The sequence below is a fragment of the Mesoplodon densirostris genome, chromosome 1, assembly GCF_025265405.1.
Source record: "Mesoplodon densirostris isolate mMesDen1 chromosome 1, mMesDen1 primary haplotype, whole genome shotgun sequence".
Classification (NCBI taxonomy): domain Eukaryota; kingdom Metazoa; phylum Chordata; class Mammalia; order Artiodactyla; family Ziphiidae; genus Mesoplodon; species Mesoplodon densirostris.
This window is the reverse complement of record NC_082661.1, coordinates 83,137,720-83,147,563: the sequence shown is the minus strand read 5'-3', so window position 1 is coordinate 83,147,563 and position 9,844 is coordinate 83,137,720. Positions and strand designations below refer to the sequence as shown.

General features: G+C 36.4%; 1 pseudogene; it reads right to left on the bottom strand.

Annotated features, from left to right (window-relative positions):
• Positions 1-8,864: 8,864 nt before the first annotated feature.
• Positions 8,865-9,471, bottom strand: LOC132488271 (cofilin-2-like; annotated as a pseudogene).
• Positions 9,472-9,844: the final 373 nt, after the last annotated feature.

Sequence of the window (9,844 nt, the reverse complement as noted above, 5' to 3'; positions counted from 1 at the left end):
GAAACTTGGCCCCAGTGGGAGCCTTTTGTAGTGCCTGGCAGCCATTGTGTGAGGATCAATCCTAGTAGTAGCCTTTCTTAGTGCTGGCAGCAGACGTGCGAGGGCCAGCCTTGGTGGGGACCTTACTTAGTGCCAGTGGCAGGCATGAGAAGGCCAGCCCCGGTAGGGACTTTTCTTAGTCCCTGGCAGCAGACACATGTGTGCCAGCCTTGGTGGGGACCTTTCTTAGTCTATTTGTAGACTTTTTTTTTTTTTTTTTTTTTTTTTTTTTTCTGTACGCGGGCCTCTCACTGCTGTGGCCTCTCCCGTTGCGGAGCACACGCTCCGGACACACAGGCTCCGCGGCCATGGCTCGCGGGCCCAGCCGCGCCGCAGCATGTGGGATCTTCCGGGATCGGGGCACGAACCCGTGTCCCCTGCATCGGCAGGCGGACTCTCAACCACTGCGCCACCAGGGAAGCCCTGTAGACTTTTGATGATAGCCATTTTTACAGGTGTGAGGTGATTTCTCATTGCAGCTTTGATTTGCCTTTATCTGATTGGTGATTTGAGCACCTTCTCATGTACCTGTTACCCATCTATATGTCTACTTTAGAAAAATGTCTATTCAAACCTCTGCCCATTTTTAAATTGGATTGTTTGGGGTTTTTTTTGCTGTTGAATTGTATGAGCTCTTTATATAGTTTAGATGTTAATCCCTTATGAGATACATGATTTGCAACTATTTTCTACCATTTGGTAGGTTGCCTTTTCATTTTGTTGATGGTTTCCTTTGCCATGCAGAAGCTTTTTAATTTTGAGTAGTCCCATATGTTTGTTTTTGCTTTTGTTGCCTTTGGTTTTGGTGTTAGACCTGAAAAAATTATTTGTCAAGACTGATGTCAAGGAGATTACCACCTGGGTTTCTTCTCCTAGGGATTTCATGGTTTCAGGTTTTACATTCAAGTCTTTAATCAATTTTGAGTGAATGTTTGTGGTGTAAGATAGTTGTCCAGTTTCATTCTTTTATATGTGGCTGTCCAGTTTTCCCAACAATATTGAAGAGACTGTCCCCTTCCTATTGTTTATTCTTGGTTCCTTTGTCATAAATTTTAATTGATATATACATATGATATATGCATAAGTTTATTTATGGGATCTCTATACTGTTGATCTCTGTGTTTGTTTTTAGGGCATTCCATACTGTTTTGATTACTAAAGCTTTGTAATACAGTTTGCAATCAAGGAGTGCGATACCTCCAGCTTTGTTCTTTTTTCTCTTAATTGCTTTGGCTATTCAGGGTTACAATTTATTTTTTTATATTGATCTTGTATGAAACAATCTTGTCAGATTCACTTATGATTAATGGCTTTTCTGAAATTCTTTTACACTTTCTATGTAAAAATTATGTTCTCTGTTAATAATGACTTTTTATACATTTAAATTCTTAGAAAACTCTCTCTCCATTATACTTTGTTTCAATAACTAGGACATTCAGAGCAGATTGATTAGAACTGATAATAATGGTCATTCTATTTTTTTGTTAAGGGGAAGAATCTTAGTAATCCACGATTAGTTATCAGTAATGATAATGGTAGATGTAGGTATTTTTGAAGGTATTTTTTTGGCCAATATCTTTTTTTCTTCTTACTTTGCTAAGTGTTTGTATTTTATTCCATAAACAAATGATGACATTTTACCAAATGCTTTTTCTGCATCTGCTGTGAAAACCATGTTTTTTCTTTTTTCTGTTCATTTTATGAATTATGTGTTTTCACATTAACCATTCTCATAGCTCTTTTTTTTTTTTTTAAACTCAGATGTGTTTGATTTCTTTATCTCATGTATTGGCTTCCTTGGAATTGATTGTTATTTTATTGGTTTTCCTTTTATGAAATTTAGTTTATATGGTTGTATTTGTTTTTTATTGCTTCCATAACAAATTACCCTAAATTTAGTACCTAGACAAATAAATTTATTATCTTATAGTTCTGCAGGTCAAGTTCAACACAAGTCTCACTGGGCTAAAATCAAGGTTTTGGCTGTGTTCTGTTTACTTTAGGAGAGATTCTGTTTCTTTACCTTTTCCAGCTTCTAGAGGCCTCTGCATTTCTTGATTCATTATTCCCACCACTCCCATTAAAGCCAGCATCAGCTGGTAGAGTCCTTTACACATCACATATGTCTGATCAACAGAGATGTGATTGCATCTTTTTGACTCTGACCTTACCTGGCTCACCTGGGGAAAGTCCTTCACTTTTAAGGACTCTCTGATTAGGTTGGACCTACCCAGATTATCAAGGATAATCTCCCCATCACAAAATCTTTTACCTTACGGACTTCTTCAAAGTTTCTTTCTTAAGGTAAAATATTCACAATTTCCAGGTATTAGGATGTGGACAACTTTGGGAGTGGAGGGAATTATTCTTCCTACTATGTGGTTAATCTACTGTTCTCTCTGTACATTATTGCCATAAAGTAGTCTAAAACCAATTATTACTTATATATTTCCCCAGTAATGCTAGAAACTTAGAACACTTTAGATGCACTTACTCCTCCAGACTTTTAAGTTTTCAATACTGTGAATTTTAATTCTCCCCTGGATACTACCAGCTTATTTGTTTTCATTTGTTTATAATCAATATTAATTTATATTTATTTATATATTTCCATTTCATTCATACCTTCCTGTATTTCCTGCTTCCCTCTGAAATTGTTCATCTTCTTTTTAAAATTTCCTTTTATATTTTATATAATGCGATTTTGCTGGCCCCAAGTTATTTCATCTTTCATTTTTATGAAGACAGCTTTGCTTCTGTGTGTTTTGTTGTATTTGTGATGTATTTTTTTGGGGGGGTTACTTATTATGTAGCAGCAGTAACTGGAACACACTCTGGTGTTTCATTTATTCCTTTAATAAAGAAGCTGTTTTCTAGATCCAGAGATAGCAAACTATTGCTGCTGGTTAAATCTAGCCTGCCATCTGTATGTTGTTTTTTAAATATATACTTTATTCTTTAGAGAAGTTTTAGGTTAACAGCAAAACTGAGCGGAAGCAGAAACATTTCCCATATACTCCCTCTCCACACATATGCCAAGCCTCCCACACTATCGAAATGTCTCACATTTATTAAAATAAATGAACATACATAGATAACATCATTATCACCCAACATCCATAGTTTACATTAGGGTTCACTCTTGGTTTTGTACATTCTGTGGTTTTTGACACATGTATGACATGCATCTATCACTAAAGCATCATACAGAGTAGTTTCAGTGCCCTAAAAATCCTCTGTATGCCACCTATTTATCTTCTTCCCCCTCCCCCTGGCAAACACTGATCCTTTTACTATCTCCATAGTTTTGCTTTTTCCAGAATGTCATATAATTGAAATCATACAGCTTGTAGCCTCTCAGATTAGTTTATTTCACTTAGTAATATGCATTTAAGATTTCTCCATGTCTTTTCATGGCTTGATAGCTCCTTGCTTATTAGTGCTGAATGCTATCCCATTGTCTGGATGTACTACAGTTTATTTGTCCCCTCACTTACTGAAGGGCATCTTGCTCCCAAGATTTATCAATTATGAATAAAGCTGCTATAAACATCCATGTGCAAGTTTTATGTGAATATAACTTTCCAACTCATTTGAATAAATACCAAGTGGAATTGTCACATCTTATAGTTAGTTTTGTAAGAAATTGTCAAATTGTCTTCCAAAGTAGCTGTACTATTTTGCATTCCCACCAACAGTGAATGAGTGTTTCTGTTGTTTCACATCCTCACCAGCATTTGGTATTGTCATTGTTCTGGATTTTGACCATTCTAATAAGTGAGTATATCAACATTGTGTTAACTTGTATTTCCCCTATGATATATGATGTTGAGCATGTGCTTATTTTCATATGCTTATTTTCTATTTATACATCATATTTGGTGAGATGTCTGTTCAGGTCTTTTGCTTATTTATTTTTTATTGTGGTACATGGGCCTCTCACTTTTGTGGCCTCTCCTGTTGCAGAGCAGAGGCTCCAGACGTGCAGGTTCAGCATCCATGGCTCACGGGCCCAGCCGCTCTGCGGCATGTGGGATCTTCCCGGACCGGGGCACGAACCCATGTGCCCTTCATCAGCAGGCAGACTCTCAACCACTGTGCCACCAGGGAAGCCCTTTTTGCTTATTTTTAATCAACTTTTTCCTTATTGTTGAGTTTTAAGTGTTCTTTATATATTTTGGATAATAGTCCTGTATCAAGTGTGTATTTTCCAAATATTTCTACTATAGTCTATGGTTTGTATTTTATAGAGAAGTTATTAATTTTAATGAATTCCAGCTCATCAATTCTCTAATGAATTATGTCTTCTATGTTATATCTAAAGAGTCATCATATGCAAAATCATCTAGGGTTTCTCCTATGTTATCTTCTGGGAGGTTTATAATTTTGTGTTTTACATTTAGGTCTGTGATCCATACTGAGTTAAAATTTTGAAGGATTATAAGTTCTATGTCTAGATTTTTTTTTTGGCATGTGAATGTCTAGTTATTTCAGCACCATTTGTTGAATATTACTAGGGATGTAATGTACAACATGGTAAATATAGACGCCTTATCTCTGTTCTTCAGGCAGTAGAGGGTGCAGAGTAATCAGCAAGTACAGAGGCACACAGTTTCTCCTAATTTTACCCCTAATCCTTTTGTGATAATAGCTTGAATAATTTCCTTCATTTATGCTGCTCTGAGTACTTAGGAGCCTAATGCTTCTCAGCTGAATACTATACAGAGAAAACAATGCCTGAAACTTCAGAAAAAATAAAACTGCCACCTCAAATTTGTTTTTATGTCCCTTAAACTCATTTTCCCTTTAGTATTTGAACTTTGTAATATAGGTGATAAAGTAGTCAAAGAGTTCGTTTATACAGTAAATGGAAAATTCTTAAAAAGGTCAATATTTAAAATAATTATGTATAAGGTAGAATGAGAACATGAATAGCTTTGTGGCTGAGGGGGAGATGAGGTTGACCATAGACATATACAGGCTAGACTAGGAGTTTGAGTTAAGGCATGGAATTTCTGCAGACCATTTTATTTTTTTATACAAGATTATCAAAACTCCCCCCAAAACATAACAACAACAAAAGTCCTGAAATATCAGTGTTCACATACTTCAAAATCAGAGGATTTCCTTTTGTACAAAGCATAAAATACCTATGGAGTAACAGTTTCAAAAAGAAACTCAGATTTTAATCATAAAACCTAAACTGAAAACAAAACGTTACTTTGCTGGTTAGTCATAATGAAATTAATATGTCTAGTATGAAAATTCTGTAGCAGGGCATTATTTTCACTAAAAATTCACAGCTTAGTAGAGGTTCAGTTATATAGCATTAGGTTGCTTATCCAAAAAAATAATTTTTACATAATAAAAATGAGAAATAGTAGTTTGAGTTTTTTTGGGTTGCTTTGTTTTTGTCCCCTGAAAGCTTTGTTTTACTTTTTTATTCCCATTTTATATCCCCAGTGTGAATGGGTTTTTAACTTACTGTAATGAATTATCTTCTGTTTAGTAAATCAAGCTGAATTTTGGTTGTCCAGTGTAGCAGACAAAATATCAAGAATGCAAAAGATTACCTAATTTATTTATTTGTTTATTCAGATGTTTAAAACATTATGTGTTGGCACTGTATTAAATAGTATGGCTATTACATAATAAATAATATGGTCTGCATACCTGCTCTCACAAAACATAATGTATCTCATATCTAGGTATTTTAGCCATCCATCTACCTAGGAAATAGTTTTTCTTTAATTTATATACACATATTTTTGATGCTATTGTTGTGACCTCAAAGATAACATGCTTATTCTACATAGTAATGATTTCTGAGTACACTGTATTTCCTTCAAACTCTGCTTTTTTTCTGTAAGGATTAAGATTATATTTCAAAAGCATGCTTTTAAAAGACAATACAATCATACATGTATACAAAATAAATCACTGATTTTTATGAAATTTTATTTATCCAGCATGTTAGGGTATCTCTGCCGGCTTTTATAGCCAACAGTCCCGCATCTCACAGTGCACACAACGCAGGGATATTTCTTGCTCACATAGCAGCCTGACGTACATCAGATTTCTCTTGAGGACTTTCTTCTACATAATTTGGTCATCCAAATCATTCCAGTTTGTGACTCTCCATCTTTCAGACCTTCCTCAGGATCCTTCTCAGGGTCCTGCCTCAGGGCCTTCCTCAGGGTCCTGCACAGGATGCTGCACATGGTCCTCTGTATTGAGAGGCCCTGAAACAACAGTCTGTGCAGGGATTATAAGGCATGTGTAGACTCAGCCACATAGCACCCACTGAACTGTAAGGAAACTGGACACTGACGTTTATTGTGTGTCCAGGAATGATGCATCAGTCTCTGTCATATCTGAGACACTCTGTGGCAAGAATTATGTATGGTCACCTTTATAAATCAACCCCTTTGTGAAAAAAAAGTTGTTAGGAATTTGAAATTCAATGTATAAATCAAATATTTTGTGATAAGATTTTATTTTGAAATACTTGTAACTCATAGAATTTTAAAAAATATTTTCTTGTATTTTATTTTTTAAAACACTTATAATTTTGCAAGCTAGCAGTAAAATATTGTCAATATTTTACTGATTAGCACTGTATGCCTTTAAAGCTAACTGGAACGTTGTTTCATTGTAAATGATTGTAAAGTAAAATGATCATTTCAAATGCCAAATTAGTGTCAAGTAACATATGAACCATTAATTATTATCTTTGGCTTTATGCACAAAGATGTATTTCAAAGATGACCTTAATATTAGTATGTTTTGTCAATCTAACACACCAAAGTACCACATTTTAAAGCAATTTTTACTCTCTGAAATTATTATGTAATTTAAAGAGGCATATCATTTGAGAAATCAGCTATAAAAACAAAAGATACTGCATAACTTAGAGTCCCTTATTTTTTAGAAGAATGAGGAAAATAATGAAAAATGTCATGGTACAAGTATCAGTACACATATGGTTTAGTGTATGTCAGTATTCTCATGCTTTACTTATGAGTTTGACCTTACCAAAAAGCTATCAGAATGTCCAGGGTAATTCACAGGGACAGCTAGAAGCCTGAAATAAAATTTCTCAGTGCAAAAGATTCCAAGCCATTCATATAATTTTAAATGGAAACCTAGACATTTAGCTCCTATTTTTGTTTTCATCTGAAAAACCTTTTGAAAATATGGAAAAATATTTAAACCCAATTTTCCCCATACATTAAAAAAAAAGGGATTTTTCATTTCCTGTTTTCAAATAAGAGCATTCTTCAAAGCTATGGGGTTAAGTTCTAAGCTACAATCCACTGCTTATTAGAATGACTGTTTTGTATACCAGTAGAGTCAAGTCCAGTTTTGCCATTTGTGGCTAACTATGACAAGAAAAAAGAGCATGTGTTTGCCATAAATATCTCTGGCTAACAGCAAACTGCTTATATTGAACAGATCAAATTCTCTATAAAGACCACAGCCAAATCCCACTACTAATGTTTGACTACTATATCATTTTTTTCCAATTTGTGAAATATATTAAAAAATAGTAGCTGAAATGAAAGTTCCTAAACATAAGAAATATTATTAAACTTTTTAAGGACAACATTTTACAAATTATTTTCATTATGACCAAATACACAATAAGAGGTTCCTACTTCTTCTACTACTCAACTATTTAGAAATGTAACATGAATTAAAAAAAAAAACTACCCTAATTTATCCAGAGAACAAATCAGATATTGAACAGGATTTATGTCAAAGTGCAAAAACATAATTCTTGATCATCATATTAACACATAAGGAAATAAACTAAAGCTTGTAAAAGTACCCTCTATAAACAATAATGTTTTATATTAGTTGGCTTCAGGATAGAATATTTTTTAAACCAAATTAACCCAACAAACTGGAAAATACCACGCATGAATGTTGTACAAAAAAAATTCTTAAATGACCAGTGCAGAGACTAATATTAGCTGTTCACTCTAGGAGTTGTTTCACATGGTATTTTGCAAAATATCCAAGGAAAACAAGGCAACGTTCTGTAATATGCCACAATTTTTATTGCAACGTGGCCATTTTTGTGAGGCTGGGGAGTTTGTTTCCAAGATCAGTGTTCCATTCAAGGCTCTGTTATACAGAAATTGCCATCATGACATATTCAAAAGGTCTTCAGTGTTGCAAGACTTACATGGTAAACATAAAACTCCTACACTTATTCAGCGGTGTACACTCAATGGAAAATGAAAAGGCCTCGACAACAGCTATTTTTAGAAGATACACAGGTAACAGGAATGAACACAGGGGCACTAGTATAAATTGATGACACAGTTAACACAACTGGAATTCCTTTTGGGTTGGGGGATTAAACTCATTACAAAAAAAGTGCTTTCCGTGGATAGTGTTATATCCGTGCTACCATGTCACCAAAAGTAGGCTTGCCAAGGCAAGTGAGGTGTACAAATGCTCCAGCCTCACAAAACTGCAATCAAGTGCAACTATAAATAATATTGAATAAAGTTTACCATCTCACCAGTGAATTATACTTTCAAGGCGTTCAATTAGCCTAACCCTTTGCGGTATTCTAAGCTATTCACATTGACAATCGCCTTCATTGTAGTGCTTGTTACAAGGGAGACATATAACTAGTTGTTTGGGCTAAAATATAACGGGAAGGCATTCCTTGGGTTCTACATAAAAGTAACAGTTTAATGGCAGTCGCTGATAGGCTGCTTATATGAATGATATTTCCTTCGTTCATTGTGTTGTTAGGACCCAGTGGGAAGAGAAAGGAAAAAAAAAAAAAAAAAAAAAAAACCTTAATACTATTCCAGTTGACTGAGCTGGAGAAACGGAAGCTCCTCAAGATCCAGATGGCACTTGACTTTGATTTTACAGGGTTTTACTTCAAGTGAAACTACTGCATTGCCTTTCAATTTCTCTCCAAGTGTCAAACAGTCCTTTATTATCATCTAAGCCATTTACTTGCCACTCATGTTATTACCTCTAAATTTCTTTTTAGTGGCATCTACAGGGCTAGTGTAAATCATTTTTTTAAAAGTGCACTTTCAGAAGCCCAGAATATAAATACTAGGTCTTCTTCCTTAGACTCTTTTGTTTTCTATGTGGCATCTTATCAGCAGTCATTCATAGGTAGCAACTTCACAAAAGGTGCGTAGGGGTCCTCTACAGTATCACCACTGTCACCCACCAAGATCTGTTTTGCCTTCTCTACAATTACTTGTCTTCTGTCATCGCTTAAACAGAAGAGAACAGCTTTCTTTTTTCGCTGTCTTGTGTAGATTACCTTACTTTCCTATCATTAAAAACTTTGATGACTTCATCATTCACTGTATCTCCAGAAGCCAGTTTCAGAGCGCGCACGTGGAGTAAAAACAGGAAGCAGAGGGCAAAGGCGGCGTGCCGGGCCATGGCGGGGGGAGCTCCGAGGTCCCTTTCGCGCCCTTGGCCACACCCGGACACCAGACCCCCGCCCGGTGCCCGAGCCCTCCCTGCCCCGCGGGAGGGCCGGAGGGCAGGTAGGGGGAGAGCAGAGGGGCCGCAGCGCCCACCTTGGAGGCCACATTCCGGTTAAAATGGCGGTCTCCGGCCCGGGGTCGCGCTGCCCACCTCGGGGGCCCGCAGGCTGCACGCCTGCCTTACCACAAGGCTGTCGGCTGAGGCTGCAGCAGCGGCGGCTGGGGCTCCCCCTCGGTGGCGCCTCGGGGAAAAGGAGGGGCGGGTGGGCTGCAGCGAGTGCGGGGCACGCCCTCGAAGAATGTTTACAGTGAAGAAAATTAGCGTC